Source organism: Zophobas morio, unplaced genomic scaffold (assembly GCF_036711695.1).
Source record: "Zophobas morio isolate AGI-343-1 ecotype UQ-CSIRO unplaced genomic scaffold, CSIRO_AGI_Zmor_V1 ptg000006l, whole genome shotgun sequence".
Taxonomy (NCBI): Eukaryota; Metazoa; Arthropoda; class Insecta; order Coleoptera; family Tenebrionidae; genus Zophobas; species Zophobas morio.
The window spans coordinates 7,765,784-7,785,922 of NW_026972111.1; the positions used below are offsets into that span (position 1 = coordinate 7,765,784).

Below are 20,139 nucleotides of genomic sequence, written 5' to 3' on the forward strand. Positions count from 1 at the left end.
ATTTTAATTTTATCCAGAATCAACTTATAATTGGATTTTAGTCCTAAATTATGAACTGTTTTAACTAACACTTTATTCCCTAGTGGGATAAAGTTAGTTTATTCTACTGTTACAAAAGTAGAAGAATAATTACTTATTTACATTAACATTAACATTTATATTTAACGTAACACACATATCCCCCTTTGGTATTTTGACTTCGATATCATTGATGCACATCTTTTTCTCGATACACCAAAAAACCTGCCGCATATTGTACTCTCTACTCGATCTTCGAAAAACAGCCCAGCTGTGGGAACGAGCTACGCCTTTCACGCGGAAGCAACTCTTTTCATGAAGTTTCGATTTCAACATCTATTCGGGCAATGACAAAACCGCAAACTTTAACTAGAAACCGTGTAGACTGGCTATTTTGATGTTCTATGACCCCTAGAAGACGAAAACATAGGTCTCTCGTTTCCGTCTGTCTCTCTGTCGTTTGTCCGCATCTGTACTGATTTTAACCAGACTCATAATCTTAAATAAATAAATTTATTCACGAGAGACCCCTTTAGTACACATTACAATAATTAGTGCTGATGTAGGTGAATCAGATTAAATCAACTTAAAATTAAATTCAAATTACATTATTACATACATTAAATAACTAAATTCTCAATGCTAGTTTTAAATTGTCTTAAGGACGGACCAAAAATTTCCACACCATGTGCATTAACTTCCCAAGTTAATCTAGCTATTGGAGAAAAAAATCCATAATTCGTAGGATGCAGCTTCGTGTGAAAAGTTGGATTGCTTCTCATCTGTCTTGTGGGGCAGTTTAAACTAAAAAGTGCTAACAGTTCTGAACAGCTGATATAACCATTAAATAATCTAAAAACATAAATAAGGTCAGTATGTAATCTTTTGCTTTCAAGAGTGCTTAAATTTAGTATGTCCCTTATATTTTGGTAAGTATATTCTTCTCTTGTGTACCCTAATTTCCATGCACAAGTGCGTAGAAACGAATTTTGAACCTTTTCCAAATTTTTGATATGGGTCATATACATAGGCGACCATACCACACTTGCATATCCTAAATGAGACCTTACAATGGAGCAATATACTAATTTATACGAATTGACGGAGAATAATTTCAATGATCTATTAATCAATCCAAGCATTCTGTAAGCCTTACTAACAATGTACTGTATATGTGGAACAAAACACAGTTTGGAGTCCATTATAATACCCAAATCACGAATTTCCGAAATCACCTTTACCGGTATCTGATTGATTTTATATGAAAAAACAATGCTATGTTTAGTCCTATAAAAAGAGATTTTATAACACTTGTCAAAATTTGTTTCCATATCGTTCCATTTGCACCAATTTTCAACCTTTAGGAGATCACTCTGGAGAAGCGAACACTCCATTACCGAAGATATACTCCTAAATATTTTCAAGTCATCTGCAAATATAAGTATTCTCGAATATTTTACCGGATTGCCTATATCATTTATAAAGAGATTAAATAAAAGAGGCCCACAATGTGACCCCAGAGGAACTCCGGATTTTACAATAACTGCCTTTGAGAGAAATTTGCCGATTTTTACTAGTTGAGAACGAGTTGCAATGAAGCTTTCTACCCACTTAACAAATCTATCATCAAAATTCATTGCATTGAGTTTATATATTAAAATTTGATGATCAACCCTATCAAACGCTTTTGAAAAATCTTCATAGGCCGAATCAACTTGATTACCCCCTTCAAGACTGCTTACAATATAGTTTTGGTAAATAAGTAGATTTGTTGAAGTTGATCTGCCTTGACAGAATCCATGTTGTTCATCGACGATTATCTGTTTACATACTACTTTTAACTGATCAACAATTAATCGATCTAGAAGTTTTGGTAACACAGACTGATTGCAAATCCCCCTATAGTTTGTTATAAGCTCCTTGTCACCAGATTTGTAAATTGGTATCAAATAACTTGTTTTCCAAAAATCAGGAAATTTACCAAAGGAAATGGATAAATTGAATAAATATTGAATGGGCTTACATAGGGTAAACACACACGGTATTAAAAATTGTGTTGGAATCCCATCCGGACCTGCACTACTCGAAGGTTTCAAGGCTAAGATTCCATTAAATACTTCTTCCATAGTTACTAAACTGAAATTAAAATTAGTTTTAGCAGATATCTGTACTTTGTTCAGGTCAATACTTTTGGATGGATCTCTGTAAACTGTTTGAAAATAATGTGCAAATAAATTGACAACTTCATTTGGTTCGCAAGACGACGTTTCATTATATTTCATCGTATTGGGATAACTATTGACATTGTTTTTATTTCTGCAATACTTCCAAAATAGTTTGGGATCAGAATTTATGTCATGTTCAGTTCTACGTCATAACATTCTTGTGTTTTATCTTTACAAAGTCTTCTGATTTGTGAGAATTTAAAATAATCATTACAGTGACCTGTTTCCTTATATTTGGTATGTAGCTGTTTTTTCTGTCGAATAAGTTTTTTCAATTCTCCAGAAAACCACTTAGGGTATTGGGAAGATCGGAATTTCTTTACAGAGACCATATCTTGAATTATATTGTATATTACAGAGTAAAATGTGTTCACCGCTTGATCTAAATCTTGAGATAAAAAGAGTGTTTCCCAATTGAATAGATTAAGCCGATAATTTATTTCTTCAAAATTTGCATTGTTAAAGTTAAAATTATCTCAAGATTACGAAATTTGGCATAACAAGTAATTTGGACTACGTAGCTTAAGTGAAACATAGATTCATTTACAATAGCTGTATCTGCATACTTAGACAATAGCTGTATCTGCATACTTAGTTGTAAAATTAACTTCATTGGAAAATACTAAATCAAGAAAAGTGTTCATACTATTTGGTAAATAATTAATCTGAAACATATTTAAATAAGAGAAGCAATTTGTTGTGCTTAGAACCTTGGGATTATTATTGCTATCGACCACCATTGTATTGTCAATGTTATTCCATGTAGCATTAGGCAAATTGTAATCCCCACATATAATCACCAAAGAATCCAAACAACTTTCAAGTGTATGCTTAGTGATAGAGCAGTACCTTTCATATACTTCTAGGTCCACCCCAGGAGGTATATACGTTGCACCAATAATGACTGACTCAAATTTGCTTACTTGTAGTGATACAATGAGCGTATCAAAAATCTCACTAACTGCTAAAATTTTTTAACATGGAATTCTTTTATGTATTGCAATAAGGACCCCTCCTCCCCTAAACTTCCCAACCAACTCACTATCTCTATCAGCTCTAAAAATGATATAGTTAAATAAATCTAATTGTGAATCGCTAAAATTACTGTTAAGCCAAGTCTCGATAAGTATTAACACATCATATTCATTATCACTAACATTTTTTTGAAGAGTATTTACTTTGGTCCTTAAGCCACCTACATTATGAAAATAAATATTTATGTTCTCAAGCATAAGAAATGACTTTAGTTTTTTTGTTCAGGTTTATTTGCTGTAGTTATTGTGGGTACACCCCTGATATATTTTAACGTCAAGTTCATTTCTCCATTCGATTTTCTTTCAATCAGTTCAGTCTTAACTCGTTTTAGTTTTTCACGTTGCATCAGAGTGAGATCATTATTAATCTTAATATTGTTTTTGCATTTACTCCTGTTCCTTAATATATCTAATGCATCCTCCGAATACTTCCAAAAGACTTTTAATGGCCTACATTTTGAAATATTCCCATTTATGACCTTACCTATTCTAATGACTTTCTTAATATTAGCATTTATTCCTAGATCTTCATTAATAATTTGTTTAACCAAATTATTATCATGCTCAATTCTTTTATTTACTTCAGTTGAATTTCGTTCCGCCACATCATAAACAATTACATTTTTTGATCGATTAATACGATCATGTATTTCATCAGTAATATCCGACTCATTAATACAGATATTTGTTGTTTGTTGTTGATAATTTGCTTTAAGTTGATTAATTTGATCTTGCAGACTTTTTATTAAATCAGTCAACTGAGGGATTAGAGCCATAGCATCATCGCATTTTTTGCAAAAGAATCTCCTTGTACGATTTTTTAGTTCGAGAGCTCTAATTTCTGTTTCAGAAAGTTCTGCACAATCTTTGCAATACGACTGTTTGCAGGCATCACAAGAAAATACCTTGTTATTTCTTTTGCATTGATAACACCCAGCCATGTATTAAAACGTAAACTGTTAACCTCCACAAAATATGAATTAATTCAAAGCAACTACTTACAAAAACTTGCAATTATAGATCCTTTACAGAGATGCCATTATTGCATCAATTACCTTGTTGGCTTAAAGATCTATAATGAACTTAAGTACAAATAAACTTTGTTTAAAGACCCGAGACACCGTGACACACTCACACTAGCATTCGAAATTCTTACAGAATGTTTCTAAACTACCAGACCGATTGTTGTCAAATTCTGTATGCAGAACGTCAATGACTCCATAATCTGTCTTGGAGATCATTGAAACATTAACTGAGTGATCGGTGGCTTCGTCGTATAAGATATTGTATCTTATCGGCGATGTAAACACTTTATTCGCGATAAAAAACAGTGTCGAAGTATTCGAAATAATTTCACAATTGCGTAGCCTTGCTACAAGGTTTATTAAACTTCCAGTAATGCAAGCTTCAAGAGACGACCCTTCTTCGGCAAATTTGGTTTTGCTCATGCATGAGTTGGTCATTCTTATTGAAAATGATCAAGTGGACGATTTCAAACGTTTATCTGCAGAAACAATACATATGTGGAATACAACAAACACCAAATCGGGCCTAAAGTTAATACTAGAAGCCATAAAGAGTAATCGGTGAGTTTGACAACCCTGATTATTTGAAAATTGCAAAATTTTTTCAGGAAAGAAATTTTTGACTTTTTGTTACACGTTTGCTGCAGCTATTGTAGTGAAGATTTGATAGCCCCAAATAATTCTGGCAAGACCGCATTACAATTTGCTTGTGACCAGAACAACGATAACACTCATTATTATATCTGTGAGTTAATCACAAGTGGCACATGTTTGGAGAAAATAATAGAAAGCGCCATTTCCAATTCTTCTGGCCATGTCGACGATCAACATATCACCACCCTGTTAAGTTATGCCACCGATTTACCTGACATATTTGACCGGACAGTCAATTTTGAGCTGCCAAATTTTATCCAGGACGTGGTATTTTTTCATAAATTTGATGAATATTCACCTCACGTTATGCAATTTAACGTTCTGTTGAAACTGGCACAACAAAACTCTTTTCTGTTTCATAAAGCTTTTGAATACGAGTTTGAATTTTGTACGGCCATGACGTATGGGCCACAAGACGAGAAACGTAATTTCTGTGAACTTTTGACTAGTTTGCTTGGTCTAAAAAAACGATTATTTGGAAATTCTGTTGGAAAAGTGTGCTCCTGAAATATGCCAGGTTTTCGAAAAATGTGTCTTTCATTATAATACTAGATTTCTGAGATTCTCTAGCAGTTGCTGTGGATGTGGAAAGCATACTTTCCGCAGTTACTTGGAGTTACCGGAGGAATATCAGTGTGAAAAAATTTTCAGCATAAATTCAACATTAGAGAAACTAATCTTACTTATTGAAAAAAATCAGACAGTGAGCCAGAGTGTTATACGTTTCGTTGAAAATTTAGATAGTGAATACTTTTTTCGTTGTATGGTTGAAACTAACAACGAATCCACCACAACAGAAATTTTTATTTATCTCTTAATGTATGGTTTGAGAGTTAAAGCCAACATTTTTGATGTTGTGTACAGCGAGTATGGTTACTGCGAACTGTTCAAATATGGACATAGAGGAAGCACAACCAGAAAGCTTACCAAGTGACTTATCTGATTCTGATTCTGATGATTTTGAGGTGGTAGAAGACATGTTTAGAGAAAACATCCTACTGAAAAATTCACCGTTAAGCTTCATCTTAGATGTTAATTTTGATGTGGAACAACTTCCAGAAAAAATTATGTGTTACGGGGATAAACACATTCATCATCTTCTAGATTACTTTGCCAATTCGAAAGTCTATGAACTTATTTCAAAGCTTGATGAAAAAAAATTGTCGGGCAACACTCTTAAAAAAATTGAAAATCATCCACGAGTTCCTAGGCTTGTCCAACTGACTCGAGATATTTTTAGAAAATATTTTATAAAAACACTTCAAATTCGAACTACGAAAATGTTGTATTCTCTTATTAATGGTTTACCTATTACTTCTACTCACAGGAAAATTATTACTTTTGAAAGAAAACTGTATAATATTTAAATAACTGATTTAGTTCTACATTATGAGTTAGTTTTGTACCCTAGTTTAATACTACGAGACTATTCAGACCTAGAAATAAATACCCGGTATTATGTGACTAGTAACGTAAAATTTGTCATGTAATTGTTTTAAATACATCTAAAAATTGTAAACTCGTCCCACTGTGAAGTTTGTGTTACATTTGTAATTTTTGTTGCTGGTTCATTTTTTATCATTTCCGTACAAGAAAAATAAAGTTTCGTCTAGTTTATAAGCGCACCCAAAAAAAAATTACAAAAGTGAAGTAATTTCTTTTGGGTGTCTACCTTTATGAAAATCCAGTCCAAGATCTCTAGAGTTTTGGTTTCAGAACAATTTTGAAAGAAGCTTGGGCTCTGTGATGTTTTGCTTTTGAAAGAGATTAAATAAACTTGTGAACAGATGAAATTTTATTTTTGGAAAAACTTGATGGCCCTTCTGCATTCCTTTTCAAGTAATTTTTTTTTACTTACTTTTGCAATTGTATTTACCTGACCTGCTGGGATTATTATACCTGAATTCTTCAAATAAAAACGACGTCAACCTGGCTTTGTAAATGGGAATTTAGAGCTTAGTGAATGATTATAGGGTCGAAGTAGGTCATGGATGTGTGCCGCCTTTCATTTTATGTGCGCTTTACTAAATGCCCAAGGACGCACGACAAGCACCACATCGTACAAGCATCTATGTATATAACTGGTTGCCTAGATGCTTCATGATTAAATATCGAAAACGCATGCATCATTAAACATGTGACTTACCTAAGTGACTGACATAATAACTGACATTTGGTTGACAGTTGACAAATGACACTGTTGACAGTTGAACGTAAAAGTTTAAAAATCATTGCATTCGTCTCTTATTAGTTTGTTGCTACTGCCAGCTATCACTACTATCATAATAAGATGTTACGGAGTTAGATAACCTCAAATGTAGTTCATTTTCAAACTGTTTTTCAGAAGTTGAAGGCGCATTGATGACCAGGGCACTTGGCCAGATATTCTTGCTCACAAGCGGTTACGTCTCTCCATCTACGAATGTCCCATTGCGGTAATAAGATATAAGAATAAAAACAATAAAAGTGTATTGCCCAACCGAATTTTTTTCAGTCTTCGCTTCCAGCACAAACACAAAATTTTCGCACCAAAACACTAAGATCCTAATAAAAGCGATGATTTTAAATGACAAGTTAAAAATGACAAGTGCGAACTGTCAAATGAGATGAAAGATTCAGCCAATTTTTAACAATCAAAATTTGGGCGAAACATTATATTTATAAATGAACGTCGCACTTTGTATATTCCGACGCCGTACTTTATGAATTATAACCTTATCATATTTAAACATTGTATGTTTAAAAATTATTTAATTATATCCTGAATATTTATAGCGTTGACAGACCAACTTCAGTCGTTTTGAAAATTTCCCCCAAATTTAAACTTTGTCGAGGAAACGAATCACGGAATCTGATAAATTCAAACTGAAGTCGTACTTCACAGCAATAACACAACACATTTTCCCTAATATTTATTAATAATAAATTAGAAATTCGCGAAATTGCTCTACTTTACGCCAAAAGGACTCGACGATCTTGTCGCCATCAAACAGAAATTAAAACTGAACACAGAGGACCGAAAAACGTGACCTTTGGACAGCTAGCTCACGCGACAGTGGCGTCATCGCACGTCACGATGAGATTGCAAAAATTATTTTTCACATTTTGGCGGGGAAATTCAACATTTTCAGGATTAACTTAACAATATTTAAACAAATTGGTTTGTTTTTAATACCATCGTGTTTTTAGTAAAACCGTTTTCGGTTTGATTATCATATCTTAATAGTTACTTACCATATTTGAACATTATAAATAATATCAATTATGTCTAAATTTTATTTAATTGCATAGTGAAAATTTAAACATTGTCGAGTAAACGAATCACAGAACTTGATAAATTAAAACTGAAGTCGTACTTCCCCGTTTTCGGTCCTTTTCGGAAAAATATCCACTTTCGCTCGTATCCACAGTACTAACACAACACGTTTTCACTAATATTTATTAATAAAATAAATTAGAAATTCGCGAAAAGAAGTCTACATTTAAGCCAAAATATTTTGCCTTTTTTTCTTGTTCGTAATCTTCTTTTCGCAACAGAAAACTTAAAACGTGTTTAAAACATGAAATATGGATTTTGTATGTTAATAAATGGTCATATTGGAATCTGGGTTTTTCTGAGATAACTAAAGACAGGAGTTCATAACACAATAATAAGTTTTATTAATTTTACACTGTTTCACAAAATTCATTGTTTTGTGCTTTTTGCGAATTAGTCCAACGTTTTCATTTTAGAGAAGTTTACTTTTTGCGTGGGTTGTAATAATTGCCATTTGTGCTTGTAATTCTAAGTGAACCATCTTCCTGGTGTTGTATGGTAGCAGACAGTAATAAACGTATAGGTATGAATGGTGGAATCATATTAAACACAATCTCATCAAAGCGTCTTTTTCGTTGCAAAAGGTGCTCCTTGAGGGTCTTCCACAAAACTGGGTCGTCTCGGGTGATTCGTGCCCATTGGTCATTGGCTCTGGTAGCCATCATCAGCGAGGTTGGGTCTAGATATCTGAAACAAAATATTAGCAGTGACTATGTATTTCGCCTGGGAACATGTTTGATCCACAGACCGGAGCGCGCTCAGGCCAATGTCGACTCTAAGCGTTCAGAATTGAAAAAAGAAATTGAATTTTTTCAATATTATCAGAAATTTATTGAGAAATCGAAAACTTGAAAAATCGAGAAATCTATAAATTGAAAAGTCGAAAAATTTTAATTTCAATATTTATACTTGAAAAATTCAAATATCGAGAAATTGTAAAATTGAGAAGTCTAAATATGAAGATATAAAAAAATTAAAACCGAGAAATTGAATAATGGATAAATGAAAAATCGAAACATCGAAAAATTGGAAAATCGAAAAATAACAAAAAATGGAAAATCGAAAATTTAAAAATTCGGAAAATTGAAAAATTGAGATACAGAAGAACTGAAAACTCGAGAAATCGAAAAACCTAAAATTTTAAAAACTGAAAAGTTAAAAAATCGAAAAGTTGAAAAATTGAGAAATAGAAGTATAAAACAGTCGAAAAATTGAAAAATCTAAAGTTTAAAAAACGAAAAGTTGAAAATCCAAACAGTAAAAAGTCGAGAAATCGAAATATCCAGAATTAAAAAAATCGAAAAGTCGAAATACTGAAAAAGAGTAGAAAAACTGAAAAATCACAAAATTGAACAAAATATTCTAAAATTAGGAATTTAAAGAATTGAAAAATTGAAAAACCAAAAAGTCAAAAAGCAAATTCGAAAAATCGCAAATTTAAAAAATCGAAAAATTGAACTGAAGAATTGAAAGATCGAAACTTTGGGAAGTCGAGAAATGGAAAAATCAAAAAGTAGATTATTTGAGAAATCGGAATTCTGAAAATTTTGAAACGTCAACATTTGAAAAATTTAAAAATACTGAAGAACCGAAAAATCGAAAAATCTAAAATTTAACACAGTGAAAAATTAAAATATCGTAAAATTGAAAAATGGAGAAATTTAAACATCAAAAAATCAAAAAAATTATAAATTGAAAAATCTAAAATTTAAAAATTGAAAAACTGAAAAATCAATAAATCGAGAAATCGAAACTCGAAAATATAAAAAATGTAAAATCGAAAATTTAAAAATTTGGAAAATTAAAAAATTGAGACATAGAAGAACTGAAAACTCGAGAAATCGAAAAACCTAAAATTTTAAAAACTGAAAAGTTAAAAAATCGAAAAGTTGAAAAATTGAGAAATCGAAGTATAAAACGGTCGAAAAATTGAAAAATCTAAAGTTTAAAAAACGAAAAGTTGAAAATCCAAACAGTAAAGTAAAGTCGAAAAATCGAAATATCCAGAATTAGAAAAATCCAAAAGTCGAAATACTGAAGAAGAGTAGAAAAACTGAAAAATCACAAAATTGAACAAAATATTCTAAAATTAGAAAGTTAAAGAATTGAAAAATTGAGAAACCAAAAAGTCATAAAGCAAATTCGAAAAATCGCAAAATTAAAAAAATCGAAAAATGGAAAAATCGAAAAATTGAACTGAAGAACTGAAAGAGCGAAACTTTGGGAAGTCGAGAAATGGAAAAATCAAAAAATAGATTAATTGAGAAATCGGAAATCTGAAAATTTTGAAACGTCAAAATTTGAAAAATTTAAAAATATTGAAGAACTGAAAAATCGAAAAATTGAAAAATGGAGAAATCTAAACATCAAAAAAACAAAAAAATATAAGTTGAAAAATCTAAAATTTAAAAATTGAAAAACTAAAAAATCAACAAATCGAGAAATCGAATTTCGAAAATTAAAAAAAAATGGAAAAACGCTTGAAAAAACGAATAATGCAAAAATCTAAAACTAAAAATCGAAAAACCGACAAATCGAAAAATCGAAAAATTCGAGGGGTCGAAAAGTGGAGAAGTCGAAAAATCGAAAAATTGAGAAACCGAAATGGGCCAAAATCGAAAAATCGAAACGTTAAAAATTCGGAAAATTAAAAAATTAAAATATACAAGAACTGAGAACTCGAGAAATCGAAAAATCTGGAATTTTAAAAATGAAAAATTAAAATATCGAAAAGTTGAAAGACTGAAAAATCGAAATATAAAACAGTCGAAAAATTCAAAAATCTAAAGTTTAAAAACGAAGAAATAAAAAATCGAAAAATTCAGAAGTCGAAAATAGAAAATTCGAAGAAACGAAATATTGAAAAATCCCAAAACTGAAAGAAATATTCAAAATTGAGAAAAAAAAAAGTTGAAAAATTGAGAAATCGAAGTATAAAACAGTCGAAAAATTGAAAAATCTAAAGTTTAAAAAACGTAAAGTTGAAAATCTAAACAGTAAAAAGTCGAGAAATCGAAATATCCAGAATTAGAAAAATCGAAATACTGAAAAAGAGTAGAAAAACTGAAAAATCACAAAATTGAACAAAATATTCTAAAATTAGAAAGTTAAAGAATTGAAAAATTCAGAAACCAAAAAGTTAAAAAGCAAATTCGAGAACTCGCAAATTTAAAACATCGAAAAATTTAAAAATCAAAAACCTGAAAATCGAAAAATTGAACTGAAGCACTGAAAAATATCGAAATATAAAACATTCGAAAAATTGAAAAATCTAAAGTTTAAAAACGAAGAAATAAAAAATCGAAAAATTCAGACGTAGAAACTACATGTGCATTTTATACAATTTAAAACCCATTTACTGGATACAATTTTGAAGTGACGTTATCACACTATTGGTGGGGATGATTAGACAAATTTTGGTTAGCGTTTTCCCATCTACATGAAATTTCTAATATAAAATACAAAATTTGACAACAATCGGCCCAGTACTTTCGGAGATTATCTGACTAATAAAAATTCGTGACTGCGGACAGACAAACGGAAACGGGAGACCTATTTCTTTGTACTCTAGGGCCACGAAAGGTCAAGACAACGTAAAAGTAGAAGCAAATTCGAAAAATCGCAAAGTTAAAAAATGGAAAAATTTAAAAATCAAAAACCTGAAAAATCGAAAAATTGAACTAAAGAACTGAAAGATCGAAACTTTGGGAAGTCGAGAAATGGAAAAACAAAAAGTAGATTAATTGAGAAATCAGAAATCTGAAAATCCTGAAACGTAAAAATTTAAAAATACTGAACTGAAAAATTGAAAAATCTAAAATTTAAAACATTGAAAAATTAAAATATCGTAAAATTGAAAAATGGAGAAATCTAAACATCAAAAATTCAATAAAATATAAATTGAAAAATCTAAAATTTGAAAATGGAAAATCTAAAAAATCAACAAATCGAGAAACCAAAATTGGAAAATTAAAAAAAAATGGAACAATGGTTGAAAAAACGAATAAAGCAAATATCTAAAACTAAAAATCGAAAAACCGACAAATTGAAAAATCGAAACATCGAAAAATTCAAAAACTGAGACATCGAGGGGTCGAAAAGTGGAGAAGTCGAAAAATCGAAAAATTGAGAAACCGAAATAGGCCAAATTCGAAAAATCGTAAAGTTAAAAATAGAAAAATTGATAAATTGAAAGATTAAACTATCCCCATTTCGATAAATCGAGATCGCAAAAAATTGACAAATCGAAAATTTAAAAACTCGGAAAAGTAAAAAATTAAAATATACAAGAACTGAGAACTCGAGCAATCGAAAAATCTAGAATTTTAAAAATTAAAAATTAAAATATCGAAAAGTTGAAAGACTAGTGAGAAATCGAAACATAAAGCAGTCGAAAAATTGAAAAATCTAAAGTTTAAAAATCGAAAATTCGAAGAAAAAAATTGGAAAATTGACTGAATATGTACTGAAGAACTGAAAAATAAAAAAATCGAGAAATCGAAAACTCGAGAAACCCAAACAAAAAATTTGTTGATTTGTTCCATTACATACATACATTGTTGTGCAAAATTTTGAGCGGACGTATCAATTTTTTTTTCAAAACATTCGGTTTTGCAGATTCAAAATTAAATTGCAAAATGTGTTATACTTTTGATTTTTTTCCAAAAATCTTGACGTTTCTGGTAAAACTACATGTGTAGAACTATATTATTTTATACAAATTAAAACCCATTTAATATGTACAATTTTGAAGTGACGTTATCACATTATTGCTGAGGATGATTAGACAAATTTTGGTTAGCGTTTTACCATGTACATGAAATTCCTAATATAAAATACAAATTTTGACAACAACAATCGGCTCAGTACTTTCGGAGATTATCTGTCTAATAAAAATTCGTGACGGCATTCAGGAAGGAAAAATATATGAGTAAATTCTATAAATTATTTTGAAAACTACAAAACTAGTTTTTTTCAAATCTTTATAAAATATCTCTACAGTAATATAATATAGTAATCGAGTACGAAAAAAGTAGTGTCCCATTTATGTCTGTCTGTCTGTCTGTTTGGCGTCTGTATCAATTTTTTTTTAGATACCTAACTTCCGAAACAACTGTACCGATTGTTGTCAAATTTTGTACATGTTAGGACGATAAAACGGTAACCAAAATTTGACTAATCATTCCCACCAACAATTTGATGGCATCATTTCAAAGAATTTTATTTTAAAATGATTTAAATGTTATGCAGTAATATACGCCTATGGTTGTGGTGTACGAATCCGCCGCTGACTTGTACTATCTATGTTTATGACGGCATAACAAACTTTTTATTGATCAAATTAAGAATGAGTCACCGAAGGGAGTTCTGTGGAAATATTCGACCATTTTTTTTTTATTTTGATAATATGTACTTATTTGATACGTATGACTTCTAAGTAATAATTGAATTGTATGGACAATCTGAATATATGGTACTGTTTTTCTCCTTTTATACCAGTAAAGTACAGATGTTATGCGTAAGCACACCCTAATTGTTGTAAAAATTGGAAGTTATTTATGTTAATTATGTATTAAACACACCAAGCGCTAAACTTGCATTCATGCCATCGTATATGGTAAAATGGCCGTTCATTTTTTTATTTAAATAAAGTATGAATTTAAACACATACACCAGGCGTCCTCTAAAAATTGGGATTTATTGGCATGTTGTCAACATGTGCTTATCATAACAATAATTAAAGAAAGGCTGAAATTTGGCTAAAATTGAACAAAACCTTTCGCCAGTCCACCGTTCATTCGGGGGTGCTTTAACGTAATCACAATGGCCTCGAGGCTGATGAGATGGTGTTTGTCCAGACTACTGTTAACGTAGTTCACAAGAAAAAAGAAGGGAGAGCCACTATCCACTATTACGTTTGTGGATGCTTTAATGAAGTGAGGGGTAAGAGGTTGCCTGTCTATTAACATGTATACTCACTGATATTAGCGAAAAATAACAACAAAATAAAATTATACGTACCTCAGGATCATGACCCAAAGCTCCACTGGTAAACATAGTAAATTAAATTCGACAGCGGGATCGGAAGGTGAAATTTCAGACATCCTGGAGTATGCTTTCTTGCTAAACAGAGGATGGATAAACTGAATTGGTCGCGTGGTCGCGAAGAGCCAATGTGTGCGCGCACCCCCTCCACCCGACCAGCGATGAAGTGGGTATAGAGTGCGGACGCGCTTACTTTGAATTTGTTATGTTTGTAAACTGCATATTTTGCTTTTTTTATCAATTTTTGTGTTAATTTAAAAACAATTTATCGTCATTCTATCGGGATTTATCTAGAAAGATGAAATGTCATGATTCATGTTGTAAATATTGTCCTGAGTTTCAAATAACCAGGAAAAGTTTCGGTTTTATGATAGATTGGACGATTGGAGAAACCCCTGGGTGTTAAAGCCGTCCTTCCAGGTAAATTCGGCCCATACTTACTGTTCGGAATACCCTTCATTCCGAATATTTTTATTCGTTATTAGTAGGTTTTATTTGAAATACAAATACATTCTTTAGAATCGCCTGAAAAACTTTTTACTAGCATAAATAGACAGAAAAATTAAATTAATACAAAATAGGAAAAACAAAAACGACACAAAAACAAAGAATCATGATTTTAAAGGTGTCAAATTTATAAAATTAATAACGACAAATTAATACAATAAAAAATTACCAGCAGTATTATCAAATTTAAATTTATAGTTTTTTTATTTTTAGTGTTTTTTAATTCCTGGCGTCATTTCACGGGCACCAGAGAGACACTTCACTTCACAAAATTAGTTAAATGATTTCTAGTAAAAGATTATTCTTGATCACAACATAATTGGCCTTTTAACTATAACCCGTTTCTTTATGACGGGTAGCGTCATCTTTTGGCGTATACCTGCTCTTGTCCCCAATAATTTGTTTCTTCGGCATGTGATTTAAAGATTATTTATTATCCGATTTTGATTTTTCAAAAACAAATCCATTTCAGAATCAATTTACTACAGATGTGCGGAAGTAAAATTTGTAAATTTTCATTATAATAATAATAATAAAATAAAAAACTTAAATTAAACACATTCTTTACACTATAAATATATAACAAAATAATATCAACATTAGAACAAAAAACAGGTTTAATATAAATTTTGGCTACCCAAAGTACTATCCTAATTCCTAATTAATTAAATTTTATCAAGATATGTCAAGATATACATTGTTAGCATTCCGACATAAATTATGTACTGATGAATTCCTTAATACATGTAAATGTAGATGAATAACGCGAAAATAAAAGTGGCACATGAAAATTAATATTAGCAAGGAGCTGGGCACAATCTACATAGGTAGTCATGAATTAATTTCCACATAAATCTACATAAATCTAACAGCTGATAATCAATATTTCTAGAAGGATATACTCCATCACGTTTGAAAGAAAGAAATTTCAAAAATCGTCTCTGAATACGTTCTATCCTTAATTGACGGTTTGTATAATGTGATTGCCAAACAATACATGTACGTAATTATTTTCTTCTGTCGTGTGTGAGAGGAAACTAATTGAACCTAGGATGTAAAAAAAGTAAAAAAGGCTTTAATTCTAACTGTAGCTTTTTTACTATACTATTTGCTCCCAAGATTTTTTTCAATTTTTTCAAAAAACAAAATACCCGCTACATCAAGATTCTTTTATATTCTTAAAAGACACTGGGGACTCCAAGATTATTGTAAATTCTAAAAAAAGGAACCTCGGGAGTTTTTCAGATTTTTTCAAAAATGAAACATCAAGAGCCCCTAAGATTCTTTACAATTCTTTCAAAAACAAAACAACCTAAATTTTTTTTTAATCCTAACAAAAATAGGGACCTCAATATTCTTTTCAATTCTTTCAAAAAACAAAACACTCGCAACCTAAAAATTCTTTTAAATTGTAAAAAAACACTAGATTTTTTCAAATTTCGTCAAAAATTCAAAAATTAAACATCCAGACCCCCCAAAATTCTTTCAAAAACAAAACGCACACGGCCTCAAAATTCTCTTAGATTCCTAGGCACTCGAAAAATCGTTTAAATTCCAAAAAGGGTTCTCAAGATCTTTTCAACTTTCTTCAAAAGTGAAACATCAATAGTCTTCAAGATTATTTTAAATTCGTTCAAAAAGAAAAGACCCGCGGCCTCAAAACTCTTTTAAATTCTTAAAATAAGACCCTCGGTACTCGAAAATTCTCTTAAATTTAAAACAGATTCTTTCAACTTTCTCCAAAAGAGAAGCATCAAGGGCCCTTAAGATTCTTTCAATTTTTTTCAAAAAACGCCCGCGATGTGAATATTTTTTTAGAATCTTCAAAAATTAAACAATGACCCCCCGAAATTCTTTTAAATTGGTTAAAAAACAAAACACTCGCAGCTTTAAGATTTTTCCACATTCTTTAAAAGAATCTGTGGATTCCAAGATGCTTTCAGATTCTGAACAAAATACTTCGAATCTCAAGATTCTTCTAAATTCTTTTAAAAACAAAACACTCACGTCCTCAAGATTCTTTTAGATTCTTAACAATAGACGTTGAAACCTCCAAGAATTTTTTTAATTAAAAAAACTAGGCACCCTAAAATTCTTTTAATTTATAAAAAAAAACACCAGCTACCTCAAGATTTTTTTAGATTCTTAAAAAGTGCACTGAGGATTCTAGGATTCTTCTAAACAAAGTTTTATTAATCTCTTAAAAAAAAAGACTAAATGCACCAAAGGCGCCAATATTCTTTTAAACTCTTAAAAAAAAAACTAGGTACTTCAAAATTCTTTCAACTTTCTTCTAAAATGAAACACCAAGTTCTTTTCGATTCTCAAAATAAAACCCTATAGACTCGAAGACGCTTTTTGAATTCCAATAAAGAACTACTAGAGTCCTCAAAATTCTTTCTACTTTCTTCAAAAATGAAACATCCAGGCCCCCCAAAAGCTTTTCAATTTCTTTCAGAAACAAAACGACCCCGGTCACAGATTTCTTTTAGAATCTTGAAAAGACTTGGGACTCCAAGATAATTTCAATTTTTTTCAAAAACAAAACACTCTCGGTTACAAATTTCTTTTAGAATTAAAAAAAGGTACTCCAAGATATTTTTGAATTCTTAAAAGACACTGTGGACTCCAAGATTCTAAAAAAAGAACACTACAAACTTCAAGATTCTTTTAAATTCTTTAAAAAACAAAACACCCACGTGCTCAAAATTCTTTTAGATTCTTAAAAATAGACACTGAATACTCCAATATTCTTTTAAATTCGAAAGAAAAAACTAGGGATCCCAAATTATTTCAAGAAAACATCGGCTGTCTCAAGATTCTTTTAGATATTGGGACTCTGAGATTATTTTCAAGTATAAAAAACACTAGAAATCTGAAAATTCTTTCAACTTTCTTCAAAAATTAAAATTACTGCCTCCCAAGATTTTTTTAAAAACAATACACCCGCGGCCTCAAATTTTTTTAGATTCTTAGAAACGAACAGTGGAATCTCTAGGATTCTTCTAGATTCTAAGTATTCCAGAATTCTTTCAAATTTCTTTAAAAATGAAGCAGCCCTCAAGACTCCTATTATAATTCTTTCAAAAACAAAACGATCATATTTAGCTTAAAGTTGTTTTAAATTCTAAAAAAATCAAGGGACCTCAAGATTCTTTTAAATTCGAAAAAAGTACGCCAAGGTCCTTAAGATTTTTTCAACTTTCTTCAAAAATGAAACATCAAGATTCTTTTAAAATCTTTCAAAAACAAAACACCCGCGGTTTCAAAATTCTCTTAAATTAAAAAAAAAAATCACTAGGGTCATCAAGATTCTTTTAACTTTCTCCAAAATAGAAGCAAGATTCTTTCAATTGCTTTCACAAATCCCCCGCAATGTGAATATTAATATTTTTTCACGATCTTAAAAAAAAGATACTGAGAATTTGATTAAAATCTAAAAAAAAGAACTCTAGGTACCTCAAGATTCAACATTTTTCAAAATTGAAAAATAATGGGCCCCCAAGATTATTTTCAATTTATTCAAAAACAAAACGCTCCCAGCATAAAAATTCTTTTAAATTAAAAAAAAAAAAACACGAAGGAACTCAAGATTCTTTCAAATTTCTTCAAAAAATCAAAAATTAAACATCAAAACCCCTAAAATTCTTTTAAATTTTTTCAAAAACAAAACACTCGCATGCAGCCTCAAAATTTTCTTAGATTAAAAAAAAGAACTTGGCGACTCGAAATTTCTCTCTCTGGCATAAAACTTAATAAATTTTGATGCAAGAAATTATTAGAGAATTTAAAAATTGATAACAAACTCTCCAAGATTTTGGTTGGTTCAGGCTATTTACATTTATATTTTATATTTTCCTTATTGCACATTCTATATTTTGTATTTTAATTTGATGTGCCATTAACCTATGTTGTATTATATGTAATATGGCGAATAAAACATCGCGATCACTTTAAACAAAGAAAAACCCCTTGAAATGTAAGGTGTAGATCGAATGATTTATAGAAGATTCTAGTGACACAATAATATTGTCAATAATTAACAGTATTAAGAGTAGTCACCAGAATGAAGAGGCGGTGGGTGGGCGGGCCTACTGCTTGCCTATAAAAGACTCTCTAAGAAAAAGCTAAACTTACGTATATTCCACTTGACTAACAATAAACGCAAAATACAAGAATTTTAATAACAATGGATTTTTAAAATGTGCCGAAGCACGCATTATAAAACCCAACATTTTAGACAAGTTTGAAGTTAAAGCTACAATATGTTGTGAAAAAGTAAACTACTACAAAGGCCCCGTCAGAACACAATACATTTTTAATGCTTTTAGCCTGGTTTTCAAAGTAACTTTTAAAAAGTTAAAATTTTTAAAGAATTTGCCCGGTTTTTCGAAGTCATCCTTTTTTAAAAAAGTCAAAATTTTAAGAAATATATCCTGTTTTATCAAACGTGAATACGGTTTCGGCCAAGAAAAGTTACCATTTAAAAACACTTAAAATTCGTCTTTTAACCCTGTTTTTCTATTGGGCCATTTCAGCACAATTAAATACGATTTTCTCCAAACAAATTTGCCTTTCAAAAACACTCAAAATTAGAAATTTTGCCCCGTGTTAAAGACTTTTTTACTAGTAAACCCCTTCAGAACACATCGTACCTTTGTTAAAAGTTAAAATTCGCCTTTTTACCGTTTTTTTGTTAGGCCACTTCAGCACACATATGAATATGATTTTGGCCGAACAAATTCCCCTCTTTAAAAACACTTAAAATTAAAAATTTTACCTTGTTTTTAAAGTATATTTTAAAATTAACATTTTTCAAAGATTTTACCCTGTTTTGAATTTTGTACTAGTAGGCCCCCTCAGAACACACTTTGTTTTTTTGATGATTTTACCCTGTTTTAATAAGGTAGAAGGCATGCTATAGAAACTCATGTAGATGGGTCTGTTCAGCACAACAGTTCAAATTTCGCTTCGTTCATGAGGGCTTCGCCCGAATTTAATGATTCTAGAAATCAACCCATTGAACAAGTTTTTAATCAATTTAAAATATTGATAGATTTTTCTAAAACACCCTGTATGTAAAATTGATGTGAAAACTATTTGTTAATGAATAATAGATGAATATAAACTTTATTTAAAAGAATAATGTGAGTTGGAAAATTTGGTGTATACGCAAACGGTATACACTCTAGAAAATGACCAAGTCTTTAAAGTCATTTAAAAAATATAGAAGTACATATACATATTTCAAGTATAAATTCCTTCAGTTAATGAAACTATGCATACAGCATACCTTAGGTGAATTACAGACGATT

The 20,139-nt window shown here is 30.5% G+C and overlaps 1 long non-coding RNA gene across 1 annotated transcript; it reads right to left on the reverse strand.

The window, feature by feature from the left end:
• Positions 1 to 8,592: 8,592 nt before the first annotated feature.
• LOC135123047 (uncharacterized) lies at positions 8,593 to 14,448 on the reverse strand. The gene is made up of 2 exons (XR_010279529.1): positions 14,294 to 14,448; positions 8,593 to 8,959 (listed from the first exon to the last, which is right to left on the reverse strand). It is a non-coding gene; the product is annotated as an uncharacterized LOC135123047 (long non-coding RNA).
• Positions 14,449 to 20,139: the final 5,691 nt, after the last annotated feature.